Source organism: Rhynchophorus ferrugineus, unplaced genomic scaffold (assembly GCF_030347505.1).
Source record: "Rhynchophorus ferrugineus isolate W39M unplaced genomic scaffold, kcgeb_rfMv2 rfM2, whole genome shotgun sequence".
Classification (NCBI taxonomy): domain Eukaryota; kingdom Metazoa; phylum Arthropoda; class Insecta; order Coleoptera; family Curculionidae; genus Rhynchophorus; species Rhynchophorus ferrugineus.
Window position 1 is genome coordinate 66,991,958 of NW_027472581.1, and position 14,698 is coordinate 67,006,655.

Here is a 14,698-nt window from a genome sequence, read left to right on the forward strand (position 1 = left end):
ATTAAAGTTTAAAGTAATTTAAAGTAACATTTGACCTGTTTTAAATAATTTTTTTGGACTACGAATTGATTTTCAGTTATTTTAAAAATATTTTTGTATCTCGTTAATTGTTGACCTAACCGTACTCCATGACTCCAGTGGGTTTCTTTGAATCGAACAGAAACAGTAAAGCACGCTACAAGTAATGCCTTGTTGACTCGTAATTTTATATATTGGGAACTGAGAAAAATATACCATTTGTACCGGGGTTCTATAAATAGTTTTTTTCTGATTTTATAACAATAACGCGTCTGTTAGCATTGGTAAATTAATATTTTAATATATCGAATCCAAAAGTTTTTAGTTATATCTGTGTTCAATATCATATTTGTTCTAGGAAAATGAATTTGTTTATTCTTCATTTCATTTATTCAATAGATATATTATTTTTACCTTATCGTTTCAAATGCTTTGACGAAAATATACTAGATATAGTGATCAACAATTCTCATTTTTCCTAAAAAGTTTAATTTCTAAGAAATGTAAAGTTGTTTATTCAAGTTATGGGCGTTTTCACATCTGCCGGTACCGACACGACAACGATATCGGTGGACGCGTAATTTCACGTAAACAAATGGAACCCTTTCACACTCGCCTATATATGGGTATCGTGTCGTTGCCGGCAACAATATGTCGGTGTGCAGCACTCGGTCCACTCGTGTCAGCGCCAATTTTTATTGTGTACAGATATATTTTTAAGGTTAAAAGAGGATAATGTCTAGCTATGTATTTTCAAATGTGAGATATTGTAACACTAATTGAATTAGTAGAATAAAAGTCTTCTATATGGGACAAGACTAATGAAAATGATAAAAACAAAATACGGTGCGTGTCGGGGTCGGTGCCGGCAGATTTGAAAACGCCCTATGCGCTATATTTTTTTGGCATTTCTTTGGCAATTTGTAGATGTCCTTTAAGAAAAATCTAGAAAAGTCGTATTTTGAATTGTTTGCAATTTTTGAAGTATTCCATAGATTTGTGAAATTTTGATAAGAACTACTAGTTGTAGCGTGAATAAACCATTTATTCTTATTTAGTCCAGTCTTAAACCATTTGAAAGAATTCAATGGTGATCATTCAATAGAATTCAATAGGTTGAATATGTCATATAAGATCTATAGCTGTATTTTGTGATGATATTCGATATCTAATTTCCAAGATTTTTCAGTTGATTCGAATATTTTTTGTACCTCAGGTCGAAATCATCACTATTAAATTGTTTCAATCAACGCACACTTGGACCTGGTGTAAGAATATTGCCACCTGATCTATATTTAACACAAAATATGACATATAACAATGAAAACGTTTACACGCAATAGGTAAGGCCCAAAAGGAAGGAATAGGGCTATCATATGAATTGACTGAAAATGCCATTTCGATATCAAGATTTCATTGTATGCCCGGCAACAAATAAGAGTTTTTTATTATATGAATTCAAAACGCAAAAAGGCATGGATAGGTAGATGACGGGTAATTATTATTAAATTTTAGACTTTAAAGAGTCCTTGATTTTCAAAGCCAGTTCTCTATAAAATTAACAATTTTTAACCGCCACCTCTGGTAGTTATAAAATTCATTCTTTAAATATATTTATGAAGTATATAATTCCTTTCCTTGAGTTAAACCGTCAACAAGAAGTATTGTCTAGTTGTTATGTGTCGCTTGCTTGAATCTATTAACATTTATAAAACAAAATACTAAAAAATCATCACCCTCTCGCATAGCATTGATTCTTACTTCACTTCAATGACTTTCAGATTTCTAGGTGATGTAATACCTAGAATTCTAGGTGATGGAAATAATCAAAAATTTGCTTAGAGAAGATTTTTTTAAGCTGATTGATAATATTAAGAGCAAATCGAAGAAGGTATATAGTTCAATGATTGAAAAAAAAAACATTGGCATCCAACATTAAGCCACAATTCTACTAATACTGTTAAAATGTTTAGTCAATAAGAACACAAATTTTATTTCAATTTATTTGTGTGTATTATTGTCTTGTCAACTCAATATGTAATAATCTCTATAAAATCTTGATCTGAACATCAACTCACAGCTTTGATCTTTATCTCGTTGACGATCGATACCAAAAACTGGCTAATTCTGACGAATTGAGTTCGTTAATTAACATCCGAAACTGCTCATTCATAAAACTAAGTAGAACATTATATTGCTCGGTTAATTTTCCGAATTAGCGGTCGATTCTTTGATAAGAGAGGGAACGTTTTACTTTTCGCTGTTAAATTTTACGAAGTAGGAAGGTTGAAAATAGGAACGGCGCGGCAAGGTCGAATTAGGGCTGTGCGCCTTGAGGTTGACAATTCCCAAATTTAATTAGCAAAATTTAAGCTTTAAAAGACGGCGAGAGTTAGCGCTGTAACTAACTATGTCGGGTTGTAAATTATAAGCTTCTTCGGGCGGCCTATCACTGTAATCGCTTAACTTATAAATAAATTTGAACGCACAGCTAAATTTCACATGGTCGGGTATTCTGTTTTATTCATAAATATGATACGTTTATTTATGAAATTCACATATCATAATATGGTGAAGTTCAATTTATTTAACAAGAAAAAAAATGGTACTAGTTCTATTTTAGCGAATTCTATATTTTTCCAAAATTATAATGTCTATAGTTTAATTTAAAATATACTTTAAGTAAACCTAAAATGGAGCTATGTAAATATTAACATTTTTTCTATCGTCTATCGTAGCCGTGGAAAGCTTTGATTATAGCCAAATTTATTATATTTATGCAAAGTTTTGTCTTTAATATTTACCTTATTAAATGTGCAAGATAATAAAAATAGCAATTCATAAAAAGACTTTTTCCAATTTTAAAAGTATTTTTCCCTGATATAAAAAATCTCTTAAGAGTACGATATATGCCGCAATATTCTGGTGCCCTTTATGTTGTTATCATGTTGTAGAATAAATAATAATAATAATAACTTTCATTATGTTAGAATTAACAAGCTTAGTTCTTGGCATTCATTTATTCTAGTACCTGAAGCGTATCTAATGTGTAACTAGTATCTTGACTTATCTCGAACTTACTCATGTCACATACTATAGTTTTGTTCTAAATAGTTTTTGTTTTGTTACTATGCTATTATGTATTATTTTGTTACTATGCTATTATGTATTATTTTGTACGCATGTGTATTTTATGAAACTACGATACGTAGTACTCTGAGATACGTAAGTCGCAAAATAGAGTATGCTTTTGTTATTCACATGTTTAATTTAGTTCAATCAGTTGCTTTGAAATAAACTTATCAACCAAAAGTTTAACTATTATTAACCAATTTGTTTTATCACTTTTTTAAAAATTTATGACGGAAATGTTTTTTCCCTTATGTTTTAAACGTTTTGCTAGCGCTCGTATAATAATTACATGAAATATTATAGTTAATATATTCTTAAATCATTAAACCCTTTTTTTTAATAAAATTTGGATAACAGAAATTTTGAATCAGAAACCACAAATTATTTAATTTGGTTGTTATAATTGATTTATATAAGTTTACTTTTGTATTATTAGACATTTTGTAGATAAATACTAATTATTATTGGCTCTTAAAATGTCTGGCGCTTTCTGTATTCATTTGTTAGAAATATTTGTCTCCTGTAAAGATATTCCTAAAATTTTGCATTAATTATTCGAACGTATCAGTTATATTGACCAAATTTTATTTCTCTGTGAAAATCTACATAGTGTGAACACGAAACACAATTATAAAGTTATAAACGGATAATAGGTAATCATATAATTTGAATAATATATTGAAATATTATTTTAACTTTATATTTGCTTTTAGTAAAATTCATAACTATAAATAAATTATTACTTGTTGATTTTCGTTACTTTAGTCAGCCTAGATTTTAGTTATTTGATCGTAGTCCAATACAAATATTTGATCTGTTCTGTAGCGATGTTACTCATAAAAAGGGTACGCTGTATGCCGCAATATTTTGGTGTCCTGTATGTTGTTATCATGTTGGATAATAACGAATAATAGCTTTTATTATGTTATAATTAATAAGCTCATTAGGTAGAATTCATTGTTCGTTCAGATGTTCTGATACATGGAGCGTATCTAATGTGTAATAATAACAAAGTGACTTATTGTCAAGTCAGTCAAACTAAAAATAATACACCGCGTGTGATTTTGGACTTTACATTTCGGCATTACTCATGTCACTTAGTTGAATTCCAAATATTTGTTTTGTTACTATTCTATTACGTATTATTTTATACTCATGTATATTTTAAGATATTAAAATATATGGTTTTCTGAGATACGTCAGTTGCAAAATAGAATATGCTTTTCTCATACACATGCTTAATTGAATTTTGTTGCGTGTAACATGCATTGTACGTAAAATAATTTGGTTTATGAATGATAGCATTGTTTATCAAGTGTGTTAATACGATATTTTGGGTGCTGAGATATGTATTTTGATGTGCTGAGTTTTTAATATACTTGAAAAAGGGATTATACTATTTTTTATATTAAATTTAGGTTTTTGGATTAAATATAGTGTTTCATAGTATAGATGTAAAGAATAAAACCGATCATAGAGAGAAAAAACCTAATACCAACACACCAGTTTGGGTTTGTTAACAAGCACTCAACAATTGACCAGGTCCACAGAATAACAGATGTTATTGAAAAAAGTATGCTCAGCTATATTCTCAGATGTAGCATAAGCCTTCGATAAGGTTTGGCATGAAGGCCTTGCTCATAAACTACAGAAAATGCTACCAAAACAACACACCGAACTATTAAAATCATACATTACAACCAGAAAGTTTAGAGTCAAACAAGAAGAAGCTTACTCTACAATAAAATAATCTAAAGCAGGTGTATTATAAGGAAGTGTACTGGGACCAATGCTTTATCTAATTTACACTTGTGATATACCACAAATGGAAAATATCATGATGGCTACATTTGCTGATGATACTGCGATTATAGCTGTCGGAGACAATATTGAAGAAGCCTCAAGAAAATTACAACAGCAAGTGGCAATATAAATAATTGGACACAAGCGTGGAAAATAAGAATCAATGAAAGTAAATCTGTACATGTGCAGTTCACCTATAAACAGACCGTACAAGCACCAATAAGATTAAATAACGCTATCATTCCATATAGCAACAACGCTAAATATCTCGGAATGAATCTCGATGCAAAACTTTGCGGAAGCAACATATAAAGAAGAAAAGAAAAGAACTGGAATTGAAATATCTGAAAATGTACTGGCTAATTGGAAGAAAATCACAATTATCAGTACATAATAAATTGCTATTATATAAGCAAATATTGAAACCTATATGGACATACGGAGTTCAATTATGGGGATGTTCTGCAAAGAGTAATATAAATAAAATACAAATTTTTCAGAACAAAGTCCTGAGAGGTATTGTGGGTGCACCCAAATACTATAGTATTAATTACCTACATCAAGACCTTCAGATACCCACTGTCAGTCAACAATTAATAGAATTGCAAGGGGGCATGAGGAAAGACTCCATTCTCATACGAATACTGAAATATTGGATACCACCAGAATAGGACACAGACTCAAAAGAATTAAACCATCTGATTTTGTGTAGTGTTGTGTAGTGAGGGGGATATATTAAAAAATTCAGCAGTGACATGTATAAACATTATTTCACCAGAGACTGAGTTAGGACCGATGGGTCCTCCTAGTTATATACCTAGATTTAAGTTAGCATAAAGACAAATTGTAGGTTAGACAGAAATGACTAGTAACAATGTATTAATTAAATAATAAAGAAAATAATAATAGAGATGTAAATGCCCATTGAGAGATATATCTTATAGAACTCAGAACTTAGGCGCTTCCAGTAACCACAATAATAACCAGTAAATGTAAACCAACAAAGCAAAGTTTGATGCGGCAACATTGCGACGTGGCCTGTTTATTGGACGGGCTATATGTAATGCAATTAGATTTTACTAAAAGTTTCTTATCTATGCCGCTAAGAAGTCGATTTATAGTTTTTCTATATTAACATCTTTGTGTTTGCTGATTTATTTAATTCCTTGAATTCCATGCATCATATCGTTGTTTCCATATCTTGTGAAGATGATAAAATTTATTATACTTTCTACTTTCAGTAGACTAGTTTACTGTATTATAGGTCTTATAAAAATATTTAGCCAGTATATTCTAGTTTTCTCAAGAATTTTATTAATTAATGGTTGTATGCTAGTCTTATTTATAATGAAAATTCTTGAATTTGGTTTTGCTGCAGTGTTAATTTAGCTAATTGCGATCGTTTTAATATAAAATATCTGGTGAGTACGCAGGGTTCGGCAAAATTTGTATGTAAACAGTATTGTATTTTTCACGACTCTTGAAATCTGCTGCTATGTGCGTTGTCATGTAAGAGTATGACTTTGCTACTGTTACTTGATATTGCTTTTTTTGAAGCAGTACCTCATTAAATGTGTTTAATTATTGTCGGTATATCTGCAGTAATTATTTCATTCTGTTGGTTGTATTACACTACGCTTTACCGATTCTGTCAAAACAGCAAAACAAGTCTTGAGTTTATCTTCATTTCTGTCTGGTAAGCAACTAAATCGCGATGTAAAAATGATATTTTCATTCAATTCATAAGGTAGTTTTTTCCTCCTTTAGGAGCTTTCATTTACCACGTTTATTTATATTGGTCAAAATACATACAGCACCTAATATTTTAATTGCTTGAATGCCTAATATTCATCTCTGCCGCTCTGTTTACTATTTACTATAGTGACAGGAGTCAGAAAATCTACACCATCTACACAACTTCAGCTAGTAAGTAGCTAAATTGTTGAGAAAACTTAAAAAAAGAAAACTAGCGATTAAAATTATCGGCTCCTTTAAGCTGTTGTTATAAAATGGAACATAGAGCTTTTACCCCAATGGTGTCCAGAACCGTATTTCTACGAGCAAGCTTTTAATCATCCTCGGGTATAGCATGTTACGTTCTAAAATTCTAGATGAAGAGATCGCTGCTCAAAGAGCGAAGAAATAATTAATCAACAGTAAAAAATACTTCATGCAGATGTTTAATTAAATGTTTTGAAATCTGCGAAATCATATAGAATCTGATGCCCTGTATTCACTCTTCAATTTATCACTGGTTTTGACTGGTTCTACGAGGTTTAATAGCACACAACTAGTAATACCTAGAATATAATTGCTATTCTTAATCCGATTAATGTTGGGAATACATTCTGTCTAGTGATACAGAATACATTGTATAAAAAGAATATTAATGATGCACATTGTTATTCAGCATAAACATTTAATTTACAGAAAAGATATATAAAAATTAGGGTTGGGAACTATCGACTGAAAATAGTCGAAACAGTCGATAGTCGCAAACCAGTTGAAACAGTCGATAGTCAAAAAACTAGCGACTGAAAATAGTAATTAGTAATTACATTACATTATATTTACATTAGCAATTGCATTAAAATAGTAATTACTCTCTTCAGTGCAATACACGGTACGACTGTTTTATTCAGTTCGTGATTCAGGCGAAGATCTACAAATTCTTTCCTATATAAGTTGCGAGAAAGGAAAGAACGGAGGTAATTGCTTGAAGCAATTAATTTTATATATGGTTATATTTACCAACGATAGTATGAGCGAGACAGAGATGCATAAATTCTTTCACGAACTTTAAAAAAGAGGAGGAATTACAGAATACTATAATAGTGATACACAACATGCAATTTATAATTTAATTTTAAACAAAGTAGAATTACTTTTATATTTGAATATTCGGTGTATATGCAAAAAGGAATGGAATTTCTATGGAATGGAATAATATCCCACAAATGTCTGATTGTATTTTAATGTGCTAAATACTATTTTTAAATAATATACTATATATATAATAATATATAAATATAGACAATACAACATAATTTAAACAAAACCTAAAAACTAAACATGTACAATAACCATTAATACTATGTAAAATTAAACATATACCTAAATATAGAAAAAAACTGACATAATTAAAAATTATTTGAATGAAATAATAAAAATACTTTATTTAATGGAAACATTTTTTAACAGCAATCGAGAGAGTAATTGAAATATTACCTATTATTGCTATAAAAACCGTCAAAATATTTTACTATTTATCATTCCCAATTTTAATCTTATTACATTAATAATCTTAAAAAATATCATATCCAAATGTTATAGTATTAATATACAATATGTTGTTATTTACAATATATTGCAAACCACCAAAAAATAATAAAAGTACATATATTACATACAAATTTATGTAAGCATAAATTGACTACATTTTTATCAAGGTCGCGGCTATGACGATAGAGCCAGAACGTTAAAAATCAGTCGAATGAAACAAGTAAAATCAAAAATAGTAACCAAAGTTACGACTGAAATAGTCGATAGTAAATAGTAACAAAATCTGCTAAAAAGTAGTAAAATCAGTCGAACCAAAAAGAGTGTCTGAAACAGTCGATAGTACAAAGTAGTGAATTACTGAACGACAGTCAATTTCATTCGATAGTTCCCAACACTAATAAAAACGAATTCAAAATTTTTAAGACATCATTAAAATTCGTGAACAAAATAAAAATAATTGAATACCAATTAAAGTAAATCTTCAAAGAGAAAATAAAAACGTTCCGTATTAAATTTGATTGAGCCGTCATCAACACGTTGACCGCAAACAAACAAGTAACACGACACCGCAACGTAACAATATTTTTCACGGCTGAATTTTTCGCCGAATAAAATGGCCGGACACGCGGAGGAAATTCCTTTTTAAAGCAAATAAATTTTTCTTTTGCTTCCTCCGGCGCTGCTTAAAATGCCCTCCGAATCGTGTCTTTTTTTTTCTGTTCGGCCCGCGTAATTTCCGGTCTGAATTTAATTTAACGCTAAAAAATCTCTCTTTTATACATATGAAAAATTCGGTTTCCGGACGAGTTCTGTGCGCCAGACGTTCATCGCAAATAATGGTTCCTTTTTAATATCGTCTATTTCCAGTTTAAAAATATCTACGGGACCAATAAAAACACAAATAAAGAAAACGGTTATTTTTATTTATGTTTACAAAACGTTTCTCTTTCTCTCCAGTTAATGTTTGGTCTTTGTATACGTATGTATTCTTGCATACGGAAATATTCATATATTTTTATATATAAAGTTTTACTGTATTATTTACATTAGATCCTTGCTTTTAAAATACCGTGTCCTAAATACCACCACAGATCAGAATAAATGGGCAAAATAAGCTACATTTTCTATCTTGTATTATATTATTAAACGAGAAAAGGGGATAGTAACAGGTCAATTGAAAAGTTCCCGCCTACCATAGTAAAACACATTTTTTTTTGGCAAAATTAGCATTTTTTATTCAACATAATTCCCTTCAAGGGTGATACACTGATTATAGCGACCCTCCAACTTTTCGATACCATTTTTGTTGTACGTTATGTCCTTTGCTTCTAAATAGGCCTCAGTTTCGGCGATCACCTGTTCATTCGACGAAAATTTCCCAGCGAGCATACTTTTGAGATCTGAGAACAGGGAATAGTCGCTGGGGGCCAGATCTGGAGAATACGGTAGATGAGGAAGCAATTTGAAGCCCAATTCATGGATTTTGCCATCGTTTTCACTGACTTGTGACACGGTGCATTGCGTTGGTGAAGCACCACTTTCTCTTTTTTCAAATGCGGTAATAACGCTATGTAATAGTCGCTGTTGATGGTCTTTCCTTTTTCAAGGTAGTCAATGAAAATTATTCCATGCGCATCCCAAAATACAGACATCATCATCACTTCACTGCTCCAAATCATCAACTCGTCGTTGTTTTTGGTTAAAAGTAAGCTCGCGCGGTACCCACGTTGCACAGAGCTTTCTCATACCCAAATATTCGTAAATGATATGATGCACACTTTCAGTTGATATCTTTTATATATCTTATCTTTTATCACCACGTCTAAACTTAGCATACCAATCCCTCATGGTTGATTTTCCTGGGGCAGTGTCCGGAAACTCGGCATCAAGCCAAGTTTTTGCTTGAACTGTATTTTTCCCTTAAAGAAGCAATATTCTATCAGCACGCGAAATACCTTTTTATCCATTTTTTTAAGATATATTTTAGAATAACAAAGGTTGCTTCACTCAAAATGCTATAATTCACAAACTAATGATCCGACAGCTGTCAAATTTATACACGCATCTTTTGAGGGTTAGGGCTAACTAAGACATATATGGATTTAATTCTAGTAGTGCCATCTATGTGTGTCAGGCCGTGGACTTTTCAATTGACCTGTTAGTTACCAATAGTATAAAATATCTATTTATTTAATGAAATCGTGTTAATGGATTTATAAGATTCATTTATTTTCCTATAAATGTTAATATGGATCATTTATTTGTTAAAGTATAATCAAAAAATATGGCAGTTTCTCATGATTAGTTTAATTACAGCAATTCGTTATTGTTCGGCTCTATATGGAGGTTGAAAGCATGACAAATATTGATATATCAACATATTTTTTTAATGTTTTTACCGACTAGGGTTTATCTGGTTACGACTTAACATGGGTGCCAAATTCCGATCGTCGGCATTATGTCTACTGCCTGGCGAGTGATCAACCTAAATATCATCCTAGAATACATCTTACCCAGCCTGGTTACTAGCGTGACTGGGACCATTTTCGTTGTCAGATTTTACACTCTTGCCTTTTGAGGATTCACAATTATAAACAACACACGTCACAGACATAATTTACGACCATGTTCCAGCAGAACTCAAACCCGTGACTATCGTAACAGTAAGAAAACCATCCTGTCGCCTTGATCACTGCGCCAACCAAACCCGCTCATTATGTAAAAGATACGTTTTAAATTTACTGCGCTGTGAGTCAAAAATGGAAAAGATAGTTTTTGATATCTATATCTATATATATATATATATAATATATATATATATATATATATATATATATATAATATATATATATATATATATACATATATATATATATATATATAATATATATATATATATAATATATATATATATATATATATATATATATATATATATATATATATATATATATATATATATATATATATATATATATATATATATATAGAAAATTAAAATATGGGAAAATATGTTTATTTAAGTTATGAAAGTGTGTATTCTAAATAGATTACTACCTGGGATTTGATAATGTATACCCTATATACCTTGTCATGAAATTGAATAAATTTGTGGATATAATCAATACTGTAATTAGTATTTTACCAATATATTAACTACTTATACCAACTTTTGCTCTATTTGTACTTTGTTTATGTATTTAAATTACACCATGTAATTGGCGTTCGATACGTACACATGCGCGTTTATCTATTTCATGTAGGTTAAGAATCTGTATCACTAGCGAGGAAATGAATAGATAAAATCTTGTCAATCAGATACTATCAAATAAACGTATTGACTGAAAGCGAAAAAATAAGTTTGTTATTGGTCATTTGTTTTATCACTTTTTTTAAAATTGTCTTTTATATTTCTGATGGTAATATAATTTCCCTTCGTTTTTAAACGTTTTTGTTTACATTGCTATGAGTGCCAATTAATTATTTTTAACAAAAAAATATTTGAATTTATTTATTATAATTGATTTATATAAACTTTATTTTGTATTCTTAGAAATTTTGTGGGTAAATATTAATGGTTCTTGGCTCTTGAAATGTTTGGTGCTTTCTGAATTCATTTATAAGAAGTATTTATCTCTTGTAAAGAGATTCCAATATTATTCATTGATTATTTGAATGTATCAGTTATATTGACCAAATTTTAGTTCTCTTGGAAAATCTACATAGTGTGAACACGAAACACAATTATAAAGTTATAAACAGATAATAGGTACACATAGAATTTTTATAATATATTGAAATATTATGTTAACTTTGTATTTTCTTTTAGTAAAATTTATGACACTATAAATATATTATTGCTTGTCGATTTTCGTTATTTCAGTCCGTCTAGATTTTAATTAGTTGATCGTAGTCCAATACAAATATATGCTCTGTACTGTAGCGATGTTATTATATGCAAGGTAATAAGCTTCATTTTATTACCGCTCAAGATTTATTGACACGCGGTTTTATCAAGGTCGGTGATGAACAAACAAAAAGCATGTCTGTGGTTTTTCCTAACGACGAACACCTATAATAGTTCAACGACGTCTGCTTTTAATTCTTGATTGATTTTCATCTTGTTTCACATCAACTAAAACTTCGTCCGAAATCGAAATAGAATAATATCCTCGTCGTTTACTAAGTTCGTAAATAAGATCATAAAATTTTAATTCATTCATCAATCATAACATTTGATGCAAGGAACATTAGTGGTAAAATCTAGATATTGATTAAGTAATTTAAATCTGAAATTTTAATTTATTTTTCAATGCTATATCAAGGATTTGGAGTTACAAATTAAAAATAAAATTAATGCAAATATTTTATGTTTTTTATGTTTTTTTGTGTGCTAATCCACTCAGTAGTAGATTGGGATTTCTCTTTCACAATATTTTTATTTTTACATATTCTATTTTTTTTATTCTATTTTTGCATGCAATACGCACTTAATTAAACTATTACCGAAAGGTACGTTCAAGCGACTTTCGAACCTTTCAATGAAATTTTGAAATTGTATTTAAATTTGATCGAATAAATTGACTATATTTATTTCTTACGAAATACATTTCAAATCAATTTTATTTACTTAATTTAATGTTCATTGATAATATAGGTGAATATTTTATTTTAAATATATGTCCGTAACCATGATTTGTAAAAGATATAAACTAAATTGTTTTATACCATAAATAATAGTTTTAAATAATACCCTGAGAATAAAGTCCAACTTACGTTGCTTTGTCGGTCGTTGTTAATTCATTACCGATGGTACAAAGTGATGAAATAACCTTGTGTTAGAATGTATAATGTCATGATTTTCTATTAACACTCTGTCATAGAATAATCATTAGGTCTTTTAATTAATATTTAAATTTATGTGTGATTTTTTTGTTTCAGGAGGAAGTTGGCTAAAGTCTAAAAATTGGTAAGTTTCATACATATATTATCATTTAAACAAAGTTGATATTTGTCGCTTGATATTTAGGTTGATATATATGATGTGATTAATATTATACAGAATTATCTTTAAAATCATGTCATGTTAGTTGTTGAATATACAAAAATTGAGTGGTTAAAATGTCGGGTTGAAAACGATGTACGTTAGGTTACTTCACATCTATCGGACTTGGCGCATGCGCATATTGAGCTAGATTTTATTTTAACACAAAACATTTTCGCACATACGAACATACAGCTTTATTTACTTAAATTTTTTTATGGTTATTATTAGACTTAATGTCGAATATACATAAAATTTTGGAAATAAAATATTTTATTTATATTGAATAAAACGAAATAATAAAAATATAATTAATATATGTCCAGCTCTTCTATCTTTATAAAAACATCATATTATATATCATTGTTTTTTATAAATACATATACACATGTTTGATAAATAATTGATTTATAGAAGGAAGGAAATTATGTTGAAACTATTTATAAGGAGGGAAATAAACATTGAGCATTTTTTGAAATGACACATTTTATTTAAGTAATTATTATTATGAAATGAACTAATAAAAATAATTGTTATATGCCTTTCTATTTTTATATAAAAAAACATATTTAAATTAATTTTTATATTTGATCTATTAACAAGAACTCCAAGAACCATATAAATAAACATTACCATAAAAAAAAAACTAAAATCGTTTAGATAAAACACAGCCAATATAGTTAAAACCTAACGATAAAACCACCACTATATATATGAAAGCAGTGAAATTCTTCTAAAAATCTCTAAATATGATCGCTACTATTTTTGATCCACAAACCCTGTTAATGAATGGACTACCTCGAGCTTTCGATTAACATATTATACAATTACTACCCTAAAACGAATGGATGATCGTACTTTTAAGCTGAAACAAATCTCAGTCAATACATCATTATATTCACAAAACAATAATTTATTTACCTATACTCTTATATAATAATGCATTGTATTTTCCTTGTCATTAGATCATTAGGATGTCGTTGATAGTTTTATATTTGTTTATTTGATCCGTACTACTACTGTTGTTAGCAGATTTAATTATTTCATAGTATCACTGTACACTGTTCTTACATCTTAGCAAAATACGGTCTGATTTCTTCTTCTGTGATTCTCTGTATTTCACGATCTTCGACTTTCACTCTCAACAAATTCTAGCTATATTCTAGCTATAAAGTACAATTTAAATCATTACTAAAATATAGTATGTTTAAAGTAAATATCTAATTATTACCGGTTACTACAATTTTTGCTACTATTTTTGATGGACAAACCTCATTAATGACTTGACTACTTCCAACACAACAAGAATTATTATCTTCTCTGTTCTTGTTATCATTAAATGTTGGCCTATGTTGATACCTATTCCATGTCGTTGAAAATGATGTGTTATAAATTTGTTTTTTATAACTTTAAAAAATT

General features: G+C 29.3%; 1 protein-coding gene across 2 annotated transcripts in view; it reads left to right on the top strand.

Moving 5' to 3' along the window:
- Positions 1-14,698, top strand: part of Fur2 (furin-like protease 2) — a 1,295,077-nt gene that overhangs the window by 82,889 nt on the left and 1,197,490 nt on the right. The window contains exon 2 of one of the 2 annotated variants that reach the window (XM_076396174.1): positions 13,177-13,208. The gene's annotated coding sequence lies outside the window, so the exon portion shown is untranslated. The remainder of the gene's footprint in view (positions 1-13,176; positions 13,209-14,698) is intronic. The other variant, XM_076396175.1, reaches the window with a different exon arrangement.